This window comes from Oncorhynchus tshawytscha, unplaced genomic scaffold, assembly GCF_018296145.1.
Source record: "Oncorhynchus tshawytscha isolate Ot180627B unplaced genomic scaffold, Otsh_v2.0 Un_contig_7084_pilon_pilon, whole genome shotgun sequence".
NCBI lineage: Eukaryota > Metazoa > Chordata > Actinopteri > Salmoniformes > Salmonidae > Oncorhynchus > Oncorhynchus tshawytscha.
The window spans coordinates 81,467-100,183 of NW_024609386.1; the positions used below are offsets into that span (position 1 = coordinate 81,467).

The following is an 18,717-nucleotide window of genomic DNA, read 5'->3' on the forward strand; positions in this document are numbered from 1 at the left end:
TAACTACTACTGTACTACCGATGTTCAGTTCTGGCAAGTTTCCTCCCTGCCTCCTAATTTTGCATGAACTACCTTAAACATTAATAGATTACCAAGATCAGACTACAGCAAGTGTGACAAGGAAAACCAAAAGAGAGATTAATCCTCTTTCGTCAAGTCAGCCTAGAATGTCTAATGTAACAATTACTACTGTAAAGATAAAACAGAGAGCATGTGCAACATTTACTACTGTAAAAACGATTGCATGTGCAACATTTACTACTGTAAAAATAAACCAGAGTGCATGTACAACATTCCCTTTATTTGACAGGATGATATAATGCATGAAGCAAACATGGAATGAATTTGAAATGTGAAGGTGTAAACTCAGTGAAAATGTAGAGTGAAGGTGTATTTCATTCCTCTCTGTACTCTGGTGCAGTGGAACAATTCTTGTTTAGGCTGATTCTGAGGGAAACACAGAGACCAACTACAATTGGACCATAGAACAAATATGGCTCAGCTTGCTTTATGGAGAGTGCTTCGTCTAGTATGCACCTGTAATTAAAAAGTTATTCACACCGTATATGTCATCACTTTGTTGATAATTTGTCATCACTTTCAGTCAATAATTTGGAATGAAAAGGTCTAGGTAGCCTAGCCAGCCAGTGCATTTGTGGCACACCTCATATGTAAGTGTTAGTTCTGACTGTGATAAAAAAAAGTAGGCTATAGATTCTTAATTCCCATCCTCATTCAAAATAAATAGTTATTGAAGCACATTTGATTACTATGCTACTAGTTCTTGCATTAAACAATGTTATGTATGGAGTTTCCATAGTTTAATCCAGTAAAAGTACTTTCCGTAATGCCTCTGTCGTGGAAATTCTACACAGGGTCACCCAAAGTCAATCTTAAATGAATCATTCTTTATTATCCGCACTGGAGAGGTTCCAACCAACTCAATGCATCAAGTACACATGTCGATCAGGAGCTCTTACAGGACAGTCCTGTTAGTTCTCTTATATACTGCAGACAAGTTATATTTGCATGATTTAGCTTATTCATCATTTCATAATTAATGAATCATTAACGTTTGCTTCATTCATGTGACCGAACAATACCTCATGAGGCTTCTTCTCTCTAGGCTGAGACTTTGAAACTGAGATATTGGGGCGAACTGCCAAATTGCACATTTGTAGATCCTGATATTGAGGATTTGTTCAATCATTCACTAGCATGAACACAGAAATTGGTTATTAGAAGAGCACAAACATAAAATGCTCCATCACATTCCCTCTTACCAGTCAATCTGTGATGATTATCATTATATTTTAAGGTAAGCATTAGATTATAGCTTCTCTCAAAAGGTACTATACTTCTGTTAAAGGGAAATCCACACATAAAACCAGACACTTCATCATTTAAAACCCTTCATTCTGGGTTATACAATCTAATTAGTATGGTAATACTATCATCATAAGAGGTTATACTGCTATTAACAGGAGTGAATTTATATAAAATACACACACATGCACAGCAAGTTAAATAACACAATTAGGCAAACTAAGAAAAAAAACATATGCTGCAGCCCATTTGGTAATTTGGGATCCCCAACTTCCAAACGGATTCCAACCAAGTTGCAGGTGTCCACTCTGTGGGGAATTATTCTTAGCAACAGTGGAAATGTATTTGGTGAGATCAGTCATATTAGAAGAGTGATCTGGGACAAAAGTACAACTTTCATCACCAATGATTGCACATGTGCCCCCTTTACATGCCAAAAGATAGTCAAAAACCTCTCTGTTTGGCAGAGCCAATTTATACAATTCTTTTAGCATCTATGTTTCTAGAGATCTCCAGAATTTGGTCTAGGGCACATCCATATTGAATTTCACAGGGAAGAGAGAGCACACATTATAACAGTTTCACACCAACCTTGATATGAATGAGATTAGGGCAATATTAGCCCAAGCTACAATCTAGTGGCTCATCACATTTTCTGGGCATAGCTTTGTCTCTAGAAGCCTTTCCAAATCATAATTAGAACTATTGATTAAATTATCCAGCACAAATTTATAATGACAGTCCCCCCTTAGTGCTTCACGTTGGTTCTCTCACTCAAATTTGAAGACCCTCAATTCAGCACACACCTATACAGGCCGAATTTACATTGACACAGTATATTCATCTTATATTTCTAGCATGAACTTTTTTCATCACAGCCTTCATTTGTGGTAATGACAGATTATCTCAATGCATTTCTAGTCTAAAGTACTATACATTTGCTGTTTGCAGACCTCCACAATCAACCTGATACCCCAAATAAACAATTTAGGACAACCCTAAATTAATTACGGGCACGGTTGACTACACCCCCCCGGCACTCATTCTTGTGGCGTTTCCGTTTTTCCTCCCAATGGCACATGTTCAAAATGGATGGCCCTTGATAATGTCCCCATTTCTCTCACCTGAGCCGCCACTGTTCTTTCCAGTCCATTATGTCTTGTCCATTTTCCTACCAGTTCTCCAGCAGCATGAGAGAAGTTTGGATGGGATCTCTCCATGCTCACTCCACGTGGACACATGTTGCACTCCTGAGAAAATTGCATGAGAGAAAAGGCAGTTGATAGTTTCGACTGGATGCTGTGTATAGGTTGCTGGCTCGGACTCAGGTTTTAGGTGGTGAAGGACCATAGTGAACGCCATTGTTGCCATTACTTCAGCTGGTTAGTGGGGGTGAGATTCACCTTGTTCTCTGCCTAATTAAACCTTCTATGCATCTAGATACCATCTGTGGTCACCTTCACCATAACCTCGAGAGAAGACCGACCAGAACAACAGTTTAGTTTAGGGCATATCTGATTCCGGAAATCCAGACAAATTATTCAAATTATTCACAAATTATTACTACTACCCATATTCTTATACATTTTTTTTCTTTTCACCTTTATTTAACCAGGTAGGCCAGTTGAGAACAAGTTCTCATTTACAACTGCGACCTGGCCAAGATAAAGCAAAGCAGTGTGACAAAAACAACAGTTACACATGGGATAAACAAACGTACAGTCAATAACACAATAGCAAAATCTGTATACAGTGTGTGCAGATGAAGTAAGCAGGTAAGGCAATAAATAGGCCAATAGTGGCGAAGTAATTACAATTTGGCATATTTACACTGGAGTGATATGTGCAGATGAGGAATAAAAATCAATGTGCAGTCATGTGAATAAAATCCATTTGCATATTTACCAAAGGGCCCCAGGGGACTGGTAATTCCCCCTATGGACACATGACTCACATCATGATTCATGCATCACAAAAAAATGACAACACTGCCTGTTAAATACAAATAAAATTATAATTACAACCCTTGATAACTCCATAAGGTAATGGTCAAATAGACTAGAGAAAGGTGTCCCTCATTCAGGGGCAGCGCTCTCTCTCTCCTTCTCGTGTTCCGAATCACACACAGGAATGTTGATAAATTATAAACGTCTTCCTAATTCTCTAGTGTTTACGTAGCCCATTTTAAATCTCAACCAATGTCTCTAGTCTTTCTAATGAGGGTGATCAGGCCTCACCAGAAAGTCAGAACAGAGGTCAGAGGTCAATCAACCCCATTAAGTGAATGTTTCTTTCCCTGTACCTCAGACATTACTTCAAGATATTTCAATCATTTCAAACATTTTGTGTATCAGGTTTACAATGGGATTTACATTTCTTTATCAAGAGAATTTACATGTGTACAACCAAAACTGTGACGATAGATCATTTGTGTTTCCTTTTAATTAAGGTGCATCCTTTCTAACCTTTGAAAAACCCACGAAAACCTAAAATAAAAAGACCCCACACAATAAATCAGTAACACCACTAACAAATATTCAATATATATAGATACATAACAATATATATAGATACATAATCATTTGTAAAACAACACTAATTTTATAAACAAAACAAAAACTTGTCCTGGAACAAAGAAAATAAACATGTACTTAGTTTTCACTGTTAGATTTGAATCGGTCCTAAAAATTCTACATCGTTAATCGAGTTTACTGCATCTTAGGCAGGAAGTCTTGATAAGTGTGCGTTTACAGAATTATACTTCAGACACATCAGATGATACAGTGTCCCGTAAAGCTGAATAGGCACCTAAAGTAAAGAATCCTAGAGCCCCTCCCATCTCTTGTCATCTTGGTCTTTTTGACCTGTTGCATACAGTTCTGTCCTTACTGTCCCTGGGACATCAACTAGTCAAAATATGAAACCTGTTGTTTAACAAATCTGATAGGACCTTCAAAGAGTTGGTGCTGGCTTATCAGCTCAATATTTGTTACGAAAAACATTTACTTGAATCTACTTCAATTCTGGACACAGTTCCACGCAATGGAAACATATTGTTTTAGATTACATTACCTTAAATCATTTATGCTACCCAAACTATAAAATTGAGTAACAATAATTTAACTTATCAAAAATGTGTTTTATTCATACCGCTGTCCCAAATGTCCCCACGGTGTCCCTTACAGCATGTTTGAGTTCAGTTAATACTGGCTGCTATCTATTGTTCCACAGGAAACGTATCTCTAACCCAAACACCAGATGGTGGCCTCTAATTTAATATCAGTCCCAATGCACAATCCATCTGTTCGTCATGTGACCTTATATTGAAACATTTACTCTTCAAATTACTACGATATTGCATTATTAGAGTGCTATCTGAAAGCCACATATTACCATTCACTTTCTTATTTTCACTAACCTCCATATCTGTTTCCCTCAACTAGGACTTCACACTTATTAAATGTCTTATTTTAAGATGAACTGTAGATGGTGTGCTCTATCCATAATAAGTCTACCTAGCAAGTTAAACTCAAGTAACCAATTATACTTTCATACATTTGTTACGTTATCAAATCTAGTAACCCATTATACTATTAATGTCTCTATTTTGTACACCACTTACGTACGTCTACGTTTGGGTGTGCAAGTTGTATATAATTATTATTTTTCTCCATTGTTACTATCAAATCTCTCGTAACCCAGTATACTTTTCTTCGCCAATTTCTCCTTTAGGCTAGTGTTCTATTCATACAGGGGTTTAGATATTTACACTAGTTCTATTTAACAGCATATTCGGGAATAGTCCTTTCCCCTTTCATATCTCTCACATACACAGATTCCCTATATAACGTTACAGATCCTAAATGCCTACAGACATCCATACCACTCATGTGCATCAATGACTCTAAATGCCTACAATACCTTGTGCTATTATCAGTGTTTCTCAGACCATGTAGACTATCGTTACACACGAGTAGTGGCTGCAGACACATTTAGAGACTTCATAGTTATTATGCATATGTAACTTCAACAGTTTCAGTGGTTCTCTGACCACGTAGACACCTTTTATAAATGCCTACAGACAATTGTCACTGAGGCTTCTCTGGCCTCACTCTATCCTTCTCCTAAGACCAGCTTGCCGATACTTCCTATACATTTATAATAACCGTAGATAACATTATAGATCGAAAACTCAGCTCACAGAACAGGTTGGGGTATCCATTCAGACACGTACTCAGTAATCTCCCATATTACCTCTTTCACACCTGAGCCAGTCCCCTGGCAGCTCTCATTCACTCAGCACTTAATAGTAATAATATCTCTTATTATTCTCAATTTCAAACTCTAATCCAAATTTCATTCATCTTAATATCCAAATTTCTATTTTCTTATTGTCCAAATTTCAATCACCTTAACATCCATATTTCAATGAGCCTAACACATCCTTTCCACACTTCCACAACTCTCACATCCACATTCACTTAGTACTATTTCCAAACACACTCGGTAATCTCTAAGACTAGCTCTATCTTTCTTCAGCCATGTGAATCACTGCCACGGTTCCTCTATAGTCTCTACAGTCCCCATAGTCTCTACAGCATCTATAGTCCCTGAGCATCACAGTCCCTATAGCATCCATAGTATCTAAAAACCCTCAGCATCCATACTATCAATAGTTTATATAGTCATAAATGCTATGTTCTCTATAGACACGTCTTTCTGCATACATATAGAATAACACACACACTTCCACACATTGACTCAGTACATATTATCCACATTTCAATCCGCTTAATAGCCAAATGTAAATCCTGTTATCCCAATTTCAAATAGCTTAATACTATCCACACTCACAACTTTCACTACAATCACACAACTCACATCCACATTCACTTCGTGCTATTAATTAACTAGTATTACATTGGTATTGAATACTGCGTTGTTGGGGTTAGGGTTTGCATGAAAGGCATTTCACTGTACTTGTGGATGTGACTTTAGAACTTGAAACATTGGTCTATTTTATAGGGTTAAAACATCTGACTAATACGTAAGCACTGCTTATTTACTAGTGTCCATATCACTATTTGTGTTACCTAACGGTTTGGGTGTGAATTTCACCGGTCACACCGGACAAAGTTGATTGCTCTGGTATTTCCTCAACATGAACGAAAGCCAGGACCTAAACAGATACCAAGTCTAATAAGTCCATTTGGGTATCGGAACTAAACCCAGGTTGAATCTAAGGCCCAGTACAGAGCACATTTGTAGAGTACAAGTCAGGACTAAGATCCATCAGATAAGTGATGGGAAGAGGAAGGATGTATTGTCTAGCAACAATAATGTCCATGTTTGCATTGTTTTCTTGTAGTTTACTAGACTTGTATTTGATGATGGTGGATGTTTTTGCTTCTCTCAGTCAGACGTCGTCCATCAGAGTGTTTATGACGTCATTCATATGGAGGACCGAGCAGAGTTACAGAGACAGCTCCACTGGGCCCTGAACACCCCTGACACCGGACAGCTGGTCTCAGGTAACCTCCAACCCCACCCTCATCCCTGACACTGGACAGCTGGTCTCAGGTAACCTCCAACCCCACCCTCATCCCTGACACTGGACAGCTGGTCTCAGGTAACCTCCAACCCCACCCTCACCCCTGACACCGGACAGCTGGTCTCAGGTAACCTCCAACCCCACCCTCATCCCTGACACCGGACAGCTGGTCTCAGGTAACCTCCAACCCCACCCTCATCCCTGACACTGGACAGCTGGTCTCAGGTAACCTCCAACCCCACCCTCATCCCTGACACTGGACAGCTGGTCTCAGGTAACCTCCAACCCCACCCTCATCCCTGACACTGGACAGCTGGTCTCAGGTAAACTCCAACCCCACCCTCATCCCTGACACTGGACAGCTGGTCTCAGGTAAACTCCAACCCCACCCCTGACACTGGACAGCTGGTCTCAGGTAAAGCTGCATTTTTCACCTGCACTGGAATTAGTTTTTCACCACACAGTCAGCCGACATGCAATTTGTACCAGCACGTCTGTTTCTTATAGGCCATCACTCTCCAATCCACACTATCTTGCCCCAGATCTTATATTAATTGAGCTCCCCCTGCATTGGCAGGTTCCTTCATTATATATATTAGTCCTAGGGTGTCTGCTACCTAATGTTCTAAGTCCAGCAGCTCCATGTATGCTGGTGAAGCACAGGGAAACATGGTATCTACTAGGAAGTGAAGAGAGCCACAAAAGGAAATAACCTCCTTGAATGTACAGTATCTCTGCTGTGTCAGCCAGGAATGTAGGCCTAGATGTTCTAGTCCATCCAACTGGTCTATTGCAGTCGACTGGTCGATCTCCAAGGCTTTCCAAGTAGATCGCCAAACATTTCTGTATAAAGCCCAACAATAAAGCCTTGCATTCCTATTTTTGTATTACTTTTACAATGTTTGTTTTAGGTGCACTTGATTCAGCTGTGCTACACGCCGGGTAGTTGAAGTGTTCCCATTTTGTCCCATTTCATGTGTCTGACGGTACAAACTCCACCTACCTGGCAGGTCCGGATAGCAAATCAAGTGCACCTATAGGCCTACCGCTGGCCAATCAGATATCTCAGATCACTGTGTCACAGCTTCCACGAGCCCACAGTGAAGTTGATAGTCGACTACTGTGAGATTTCAAAACTACTGCGAGTAACAAAATCATGACTAGAGAGACTGTCAACAAATACAGTGAAGAGATGCTGTTTTTATGAGTGAGTTCATGTTTAAGATTTTATTCAGCACTGTCAACACTTTTTTTCAACACTTTTATAAAGCCATAAAACACCCTCTACCTATCCACTCAGCTTGTGTCTTTCTAAAACCGAGGAGTATTTCACATTCTCTGGTCATACGAGTAACGTTGTTTCCATGGGGAGAACCATATTTTTTGTACGGGTCCTTTGCCCTACTCGTGTTACACTGATCATAGAGGACTGGTGTTTTACTATCTTTGATATTATCCAGACAGTCTGTCACTGTATTCTCTCTCCATATCGTAGTGTGGAGCAGTGTTTCACCTTGGACCAGAAGTGGCACCTGGCTGGGGTGAGCCTGACCTAGGCCCAGCCCTGGATAAGAAACTCTTACCTAGCATTCTGTCTTTCCTCAGTAGGAAATGGCTAATGACATGAGGCATAACATTCTGGTTTGTAGTGTGGGGACGAGACTGTTAACAGTCCCCTCCGGGTGAGGTTTGCAGCTCGGGGTGAGGGCTGCTGCGAAGAGTTAGTCTACTATATGAAGATACTATTTTCTCTAGACATCCTGTAATTCACTATTATAGCTATAGTATGTGTAACCCCCCCCCCACCTCTCTGGCCTTTGAAGATTCATCCTCGCCACAGGATGTCACAGTCTACAAGCCAGAGGCACTCCCACCAGAGAATTCCACCTTCCTGGAACGCAACTTTGTCTGCAGGTTAAGATGTCTCCTGGACAACTCCACTGGCTTCCTAGTAAGTTCGTGGAGGAAATCTCTGCAATTTCTGGAAAATCTAGGGAATTTTAGGGAAGGATTTTTCAACCCTAATCATTTAAAATAATAATTTAAAAAGATTACTTGTGAACAGTGTACTACAGCGCAATGCAAATCAACTCTCATCTCCCGCTGATACTCTTGAGATTGTAATTGTATTATGACAGCCACTGAAGTCACTTTCTTTGAGGATGAGTGGCGTGTCAGGAAGGGGTTAAATATGTGTTGTCCTGAAGTGGGGGAATCAGTGTGAGGCTTCTCCAATTCCCCTTTGAGTTCAGGAAAGGGTGGGGCCAAAGACTGCTTATCCAGACCAGGAAGTTTTCCTACAGATAGCGTTTGCAGTCAAGCTTTGAGAACACAAAAATATTCTCTACTTTTTTGGATTGTTTTTGCATTTCTCTACAGTTTTGTGAATGTCAAGTTATAATCACTGAATAATTAGATTTAGCTGGAATTGGAAATTGTTTTCTTATTACATAAACTCAGTATTGTAGCTTAAATCCAGCACCACCCCAACATCAATATATGTGAAAACGGCATGTTTCTATGTTCTGTAGTAAAAAAGTGAGGAAGATGTGTTTCCAATGACAACCAATTCATAGACAATTAGGAGGCAATTAGTAGGTAATGCCTCCTCATAATTGGTTAAAATGTGCACCGATGATATCATTGGAAACACTTATCTTCCTCCATATTTTTTACTACAGTACATAGAAAGATGCCATTTTCTCATATGTTGATGATGAATAGGAAGTTGAACATTTGTGAAATTTCCCTTTAAGGTGCTACCAGTTGCATGGAGAAAAGTGTACTCAATAAAAAGAGCTCCAGCTCATTGATAATCTTGACGCTCCTTCCAACAGTTTAATGGGATCTTATTTAACCAATGTTCCTGTCTGAATCGACCGTCATCAGGGTGAAATAGGGGCCATTTGGGACACAACCCTGACTATGTTTAATGGCTATTCCGCGTTCTCCAGGCCCTGAACATCCAGGGGCGTCTAAAGTTCCTCCATGGCCAGAGCGAGAGGACAAAGGAGGGCAAGGCCATCCCGCCTCAGCTGGCTCTGTTCGCCCTGGCCTCTCCCTTGCAGCCCCCCACCATCCTGGAGATCCGCACCAAGAACTTCATCTTCAAGACCAAGCACAAGCTGGACTTCACCCCCATTGCCTGCGACGCCAAGTGAGTGACGATAACAGTAGTGGGCCTGTCTAGTGGGGCTTACTGCCGCTAAGCACCTTCAATACCACTTCACTACAATATTTTACATTGAATTCAAAGCTTGCCGTCTGAATGGTAAATCATTTTATTGTTCACCTGCCCGGGTACTGGAGTTGTGAACGAGCTATTGAGCTAAATCTAGTACAATGCATCACGTGTCTTGTGAGATGTATGTTTTAATTGTATGTGGTCCCTGTCAAATAAACCTAATAATTCAAATCATTTATACATTTTAAGAGGAACCATCAGCGCAATCTCATCATATTTGAGATTATAAACTGGGTGGTTCGAGTCCTGAATGCTGATTGGCTGAAAGCCGTGGTATATCAGTATACTGTATACCACGGGTGTGACGAAACATATATTTTTAATGCTCTAATTACATTGGTAACCACTTTATAATAGCAATAAGGCACATTGGGGTTTGTGGTATATGGCCAATATACCACGGCTAAGGGTTGTATCCAGGCACTCCGCTTGCGTCGTGCTTAAGAACAGCCCTTAGACATGGTATATTGGCCATATACCACACCCTCTTGTGCCTTAATGATTAATTATGCTTTTAGATCACAAGTGTGATCTATTCAGAAGTAGGGAGGGGACATGTTTTGATTGTGCTTCCTGTGTTTTTCCTGTCCTCCTGTACAGAGGGAAGATGGTGCTGGGTTACACTGAGGCTGAGCTGTGCAACCATGGCTCGGGATACCAGTTCATCCATGCTGCTGACATGCTGCACTGTGCTGAGAACCACATGAGGAGTAAGACTGCTCTCCTGCTGCACACAGTCCTATCATGTAGTGTAGTTCATGGAGACTGACAGACCGAGATCAAAAACGTGCGGGTCACATTTCAAACGCACAGTGTACTGCATGTTGAGTTGCACATTCTACATGTTGAGTTGCACATTCTACATGTTGAGTTGCACATTCTACATGTTGAGTTGCACATTCTACATGTTGAGTTGCACATTCTACATGTTGAGTTGCACATTCTACATGTTGAGTAGCACATTCTACATGTTGAGTAGCACATTCTACATGTTGAGTAGCACATTCTACATGTTGAGTAGCACATTCTACATGTTGAGTAGCACATTCTACATGTTGAGTAGCACATTCTACATGTTGAGTAGCACATTCTACATGTTGAGTAGCACATTCTACATGTTGAGTAGCACATTCTACATGTTGAGTAGCACATTCTACATGTTGAGTAGCACATTCTACATGTTGAGTAGCACATTCTACATGTTGAGTAGCACATTCTACATGTTGAGTAGCACATTCTACATGTTGAGTAGCACATTCTACATGTTGAGTAGCACATTCTACAGCCAGTGTCCCTGAGGGGACTTTCTGAACAGATTCATTCCTGCAACTTCTAAAAAATGAATGGTGTTTTAAGATATGATAAAACAAGACCACACTTTATTAATCCCTGAAGGCAATTTTGATTGAAATTTGATTTAGACTTTGTGACAAGCAGAGGTGTGAACATTTAAACATTCAAACTTTTATACAAAGTTGGGATCCTTAATGTTATGAAAAATCTTTTTTTTTTTTTTTTGTTGCTAAAATCAGTGCAGTTAAAATGTTATTTTCAGTTTTATAGCCTAACTAAACGGTATGCTATAAATGCCTGTGGAAAGTTGTGTAATTTTAAAATGAAACCTGAGGCTACTTTGGTGAATTTGCAAAACATGCAAGACAAGACATCATTTTTGCCTGCCCCCTCCCCTTCGGCTGGCTCACCTGCTCTTTATTAATGATGTGAGTGTGTTCAGTCTTCGGTCTGTTGTGTGTAATATATCCTAGCCTATTCATTGGTGATAGGTACGGCTGGGTGATATGGCCAAAATATCATATCAGGCAAAAAACAATTATATTGACGATAATTTGTTTTTGAATAATAATGTTCACAATTTTCTTTGAGAAGTGCGACCCAAGGGTGGCAACACATACATTCTAAGTGATTTCAATGGGTCTCCATTCTGATTGTTGTATACTGATCAATTCAACTTCAACCAAAAAAATGATTGAACTGTTGGAATCATGGAAATAGAAGGATTATTCTAATTCTATAGTTGGAATATAATAGTGGGCCATTTGAATTCAGTGTTTGACATGACTACGAATGAAAATGCCAGGGAAGAGTTGTTGTGACAGGGTAGGAACTGTTGGTAAGTGTTTCCTAGAGGACCCTATAATCTTTGGCTACATTGAATGTTCTCTCTTAGCTACTTCATGTAGCTAACATTCTTGCTTCGCGTATTCCTCTGATTTAGACAACATGTTGATTTAGGTCTACACCATCACTGGTATTGTCAGGCTGTATAGCTAATTACGTTTGCTCTGACTCAGTACATTTATTAGCTAGCTAGCGATTAGCGGCTAACAGGATTTAGGCCCAACTTGCTAAGAAAAGACAACTAGCTGTTTTCAGATGTAAGAAACACAAATCAATAGTGTAATTGTAGAACGCTAGTAAAATTATAGTAAGAAAGCAAGGTGAAAACAGCATCATTTTCATCAACATTGTTGCATGTGCTGCATTGCCCATGCAATGCATGGTGCATGCCTAGGTCTGTCTGGAAAGCAGCATGGAAAGAGTGGACAGAGATGACTCAAGTAGCGAAGTAAACTATAAAAATGGACTTTACACAAGGTGTACCACATTTAACAAACCAAACATTCAAATACCGTTATAGAAGGTCAAGTAAAAACCCAAACCGGTCCCTGCATCAATGCCCGTGTATCGTCAAATACGGTACAGCGCCCAGCCCTAGTGATAGGCCCTGCTTTGCTGAAGTTACGAAACATTGCAAGCCAAGAAATGGCAAGATACAGCATTCCATTACCGTAAACTCACCCCATTCCGTACAAATGTGCGCAACCGCAACATTCAAACGAGGCTACAAAGAAAACTAATGGGACTGTGTTTACGTCAAAATCAGGGGTGTGAACTAAGTTTCTATTCAAGCGTTGATCGACATGGTAATGGCTCTATAGTATTGGAAAAAAGTTGAAAAAACGGACCCGTTACATCTAGACGTGTCATGTCATAACGTACAGCACTCTTAAAGCTACTATTTCGGTGTTAGTCTCTCTCCACCAGGTGTAGCACTTCTATCATCCTTTAAAAACAATGGACAGTGACGGGGTAAGGGGGGGATACCTAGTCATTATTTGCGTCTTCACTGCAAGCGATCACGACTCTCAAAAAAGCTGTTTACTTCTGAAGATCACTTTATCACTGCCCTAAAAACTCGATTCAAATTCGACACAAACCTTCAAATAGGTATGTAATGACACATTCTATAAACTCTTTATAGTGTTTTTTTTTTTTTTACATTTTAGAGGCGATAAGTTGATAAAGTGAAAAAAAGCCATTTTCCCACACGACATCTCCTTCTCACTATCACGCATTAGTTTCGCTTCCCCACCCTCCATTTTTAAAAAGACCAGACGGGGCTCTTTGCCTGCTTGAATTATGCAGAAACGGGCAATGTTTAGGTCATGTAATTGATTCTGTTGGAAAGGGGAGAAATTGTGCTTTACAATGGTATTGACATTACAGTTGATCTGGAAGTATTACGTTTTTGGGGCGCTAAAATAAGGGCAATTGTACGGACCAAGGCGATGTACGAGTTTACGTTAGGAGATACAGCTTTTGATTACAGATAGATAGGCCTAGTGCGTGTTTCTGACTGTTTGCCTGGTGGCCGACCTGCCTATAATGTGCGCCTCCTCTCTCCCTGGCCCTCGCTAGCTCTCTATGAAAGATGCCAGTGTTTGTGTTCTCTGAAGTTTGGCAACTAATAATTCTCCTCCGTTCCAAAAATACTGAATCTTAGGGGTTGATTCTTAGCGCAATCTAATCTTAACACTCAGAAACAGGAGTCGACAGCGGGAGTCGTTGTGTGCAAGGAGTCGAGTAATCTATTCTTTTGGAGTCGACTCTCCACCACTACATCATTGTCGTTAACTTTTGAAAAATGGCTGAGAAAGGCAAGTGACAGCAGCGAAGTCCCGTTAAATGAGAAGGAAATGGCAACTTTGCGAAGTGGAATTGAGGTACAGGAATTGTACTACAGGTGCAATGCTTCAGCATCTGAAAAGGATGCATCGTGAGACCCAAACCGTTGCTGGCAGCTGCATTGTCAATTCACATGAAACGTTATGAATTTTCTGTATCTTTTTTTACAGAAACAGCAAGGAGAAAAATTCTGTTTAAATGTCAGCTTTTTTGTTCACCATATGCCACATCCCAGGTGACTTTTGGTGATGTTTTTAGTTTATCAGTTAAACTGCATATCTGCTGTGTAACTTGGTTAATGTGTGTTTGTGTGTTTCCATGCCCAGTGATAAAGACCGGAGAGAGTGGGATGACAGTATTCAGGCTGCTGACCAAGCTGACAGGCTGGGTGTGGGTGCAGGCTAACGCCAGACTGGTCTACAAGAACGGACAGCCTGAGTGTATCATCGCATCCCAAAGAGTCCTCACGTACGTCTCGGCAGGCACACACACACAACCTCATTCTTTAATGTCATTCCATTGGGGTGGCAAGTAGCCTAGTGGTTAAGAGCGTTGGGCCAGTAACCAAAAGGTTGCTGGTTGGAATCCTCAAGCTTACTAGGTGAAAAAACTGTCAATGTGCCCTTGAGCAAAGCACTTAACCCTAATTTCTCCTGAAAGTCACTCTGGATAAGAGCGTCTGCTAAATGACTAAAATGTACTTGTTTTTAGTGATGAAGAGGGAGAGGACAACCTAAGGAAGCGGAGCCTCCAGCTGCCTTTCAGTTACACCACTGGGGAGGCTCTTCTCTACAACACCAGCTTCCCCAAGACTCTGGTAACAGGGGACTCCTTAGCAGGCGACACCACCGGCCCTGCAGGAAATATCACCAACAACAACCAGGATGGAACCCTGGACCCTGACTCACTGCTGGGCTCTCTGCTGAAACAGGACAAGTCCATCTACTGCTGCTCCCCTCACACTCAGAAGGAGCTCCAACTCCCTCTCCAACTCCAGGAGGAGGTGGCAGGGGTTCCACAGGAGGAGGTGGCAGGGGATTGTGGGGGCATCTTCTCCAGCAGCTGGCAGGAGGGCAGCATCCTCTCTCTGTCGGAGAGTGTCCTCTTCAAGCAGGAGCCGTTGGGGGTCGGGGGTGGCGGGGGGATCGACGGCTTCTCATCGGAGGACAGGTAACTGATCACTTAATATTTATCTTATGTGTATCTGTGTGGTTGCTACTGTTTATGTAACCTTGACTGCACTACACATTTCCCAATTGTGACTATAAAGATATTGATTTGATTGACAGAGACAGGGATTTGTGGAGCTTCATGATGAACCTGGGCATCAGTAGGGAGGACCTGGAGCTGTTCCAGCAGGATGAGATGTTCCTCGATGTGGATCTGGACACTGGCCGAGACTGCCTCCTTCCTGACCTGACAGACGAGATTCTTTCCTACGTACAGGAGTCTCTGAGGAAGAGGTCGGACTGGGGTCAGACTGTATTCTCTTGCAGGGGGGCTAAGTTAGGGGAACAGGACTATAGCTGCCATGCCACGCTGTTACACCAACCATCTATGGAACAATCACAAACCCCACATCTACATTCTACTACAGTTCTGTTACACCAACCATCAACCTCACAACCACATTCTTCTACAGTGCCTCAGTGTCAGTCACAGATACAGCCACCACAGCTGCCTGTAGTCCATCCCCTATCAGTCCACCACTATCGGCCTCCGCCCCACTACCCACAGCAGCCAATACCGCAGCAGTATTTACACACACAGCCCCACCCACAGGCAACACAGCAGCAGAAACAGAGCCATCAGAATGGACAGGTATTGCCAAACCAACAGCAGCAGCAGCTGTGTAACAGACTGAAGCACATGCAGGTGACTGGGACGGGTTCAATAACACAAAGACAGAAAGACATCACCAAGCAGCAGCAGCAGATTCCTCCATTGTTCAATGTGGAGCAGCCAGGGGTGCTCCAGACTCACCACGACCACCCCCAGCATGGGCACCTCTGCCTGGGGGAAGCTTCCCTGGGCCTCCCCTACAGGAACCAGCTGAACACTTTGTCTGTTAGCCGCTCTTCAGTGCTCTCCTCCTATGTACCCACCACGGGCCTCCAGAGCCAGGGGGTGGACAGAGACCTCATGCCCCAGAATTTGGAGGAGTTCCTGGGCAGCCTGAGTCCAGTGGTCCCCGAGGGACAGAGGATGGTAGGGGAGCGCTCCAGTGGAGTGTGGTGGAGGCCCTGGGTGTGTTCCAGCAGCAGAGGCACCTCCCTGACGGCCTGGCTCAGTCTCAGGCCACCAGCCAGGGCTGTGCTCAGCATGCCCATCCCCTGGCTATGGGGCTCAGCCAGGTCAATAGAGCAGAGTGGCCATTCACCACACAGGTAAGAAAGGTGACACTAACCTGGGTAGTGTTCATTAGGTGTCAAACAGGTAAAGGGGGTACCTACCTGAACTTGTCTAATAAAAATGCTAATAAATACAAAATTGTGCCCCATGGAACAAGATCAAATGTATTTATAAAGTCCTTGTGACATCTGCTGATGTAAAAAAAGTGCTTATTCAGAAACCCAGCCTTAAACCACAGACAGCAAGCAATGCAGATGTAGCAGCACAGGGACTAGGGCCCTGAACTAATTATGTAAAATGTTAGACCTATGCGCTTTACTTCCTCTAGCTATATGCTCATCATATGAACGTTGAATACCAATGGCACATACTTAATCGCGCATCAGATTTAACAAGGGAATGAGACATTAGAAACAGAAGGTCATTATCATTTGATCATTGAAAGCCAGTGGGTATTTACACATCAAGGCAATTTAGACCAGAAAAGGGAGGCTTAGCTAAGTCGGCCATTTTCCTCTGTTCCAGTTCCAGAACGGGAGCCTGAAGGAGGCTGGTCCAGCCTCTGGCCCTGTACCCAACCCTGAGTCCTCCAGGGGGGCAGACCATGGACATGCAGCAGCGGGGCAGCCAATTCACCAGCCTCCTCCTCCCTCTGCTGAGAGCAGGCCCTACCCTGACCTCCCTCTGAGTGGATTTATGTGAGACTGAAGACCCTCCTCCCTGGAGGCTCCAGAGCCAGACATTCCAAGGCCAGCCAGCTGCCCCCGGTCCCTCGGAGGGAGCAGAGCCCTGACTGACGAGAGCGCCACACAACAGAGGCTAGAGGGATAAGGATCCTCCTGTCTGGCACCCAGCTGCACATGGCTCCCCTGCGACCACTAAGACTGTTTACCAAATGGGCCCTTGTCATAAGTAGTGCACTATATAGGAGATAGGGTACAATTTGGGCTGCTGTCTAAAACAGGAACCAGGGCATGTCTGGGAATATGGAGGACTTGGACTGGAGAGGTCCCGTGTGGATCATTTTGTTAGAGCTTGGCACTTGCAACGCCAGGGTTGTGGGTTCGATTCCCATGGGGGACCAGTATGAAAATGTATGCACTCACAACTATAAGTCGCTCTGGGTCAGAGCATTTGCTAAAATACTCAAATGTAAAAGTGAGATTCACATCCAGAGAGACTGTCTGAACATCAGACAGCAGGCAGAGGGACAGTCCGAGACAGAGAGATTGGGACAGACAGACGGAGGGAGACCAGAGGAAGTGGATAATCAATAACATGTATTTATAAAGCCCTTCTTACATCAGCTGATGTCACAAAGTGCTGTACAGAAACCCAGCCTAAAACCCCAAACAGCAAGCAATGCAGGTGTAGAAGCACGGTGGCTAGGAAAAACTCCCTAGAAAGGCCAGAACCTTGGAACCTCTCCTAGAGAGGAACCAGGCTATGAGGGGTGGCCAGTCCTCTTCTGGCTGTGCCGGGTGGAGATTATAACAGAACATGGGCAAGATGTTCAAATGTTCATAGATGACCAGCAGGGTCAGATAATAATGATCACAGTGGTTGTAGAGGGTGAAACAGGTCAGCACCTCAGGAGTCAATGTCAGTTGGCTTTTCATAGCCGATCATTCAGAGTATCTCTACCACTCCTGTTGACTCTAGAGAGTTGAAAACAGAAGGTCTGGGACAGGTAGTACGTCCGGTGAACAGATCAGGGTTCCATATCCGCAGGCAGAACAGTTGAAACTGGAGCAGCAGCACGACCAGGTGGACTGGGGACAGCAAGGAGTCATCATGCGGTAGGGTAGCCTAGTGGTTAGAGCGTTGGACTAGTAACCGAAAGGTTGCAAGTTCAAACCCCCGAGCTGACAAGGTACAAATCTGTCGTTCTGCCCCTGAACAGGCAGTTAACCCATTGAAAATAAGAATTTGTTCTTAACTGACTTGCCTAGGTAAATAAAGGTAAAATGCCAGGTAGTGCATAGAAATGTAATGGACTAATGACCTGTTTGAATGTGGACTTGCTTTAAAAAGAAAACTCTTGTCAGCCATTTTGTTTGTCCAGAAGAACATCCTGTTGGTGCAGTTCTGGTTTACTGGTCAGTGTGTCAGCATGCCCTGTCATGAACCTGATGTAATACTGAACAAGCAGTTCTTCCATTGGTCAATGAGTAAGATGAGATGATGCAGAACTCAAATGTTACCAATCCGCTGAGCCCATATTCATAAAGTATCTCTGAGTAGGACTGCTGAACTA

At 42.5% G+C, this 18,717-nt stretch overlaps 1 pseudogene; it reads left to right on the top strand.

The window, feature by feature from the left end:
• LOC112241301 overlaps positions 1-17,815 on the top strand; it is a 28,611-nt pseudogene extending 10,796 nt beyond the window's left edge.
• Positions 17,816-18,717: the final 902 nt, after the last annotated feature.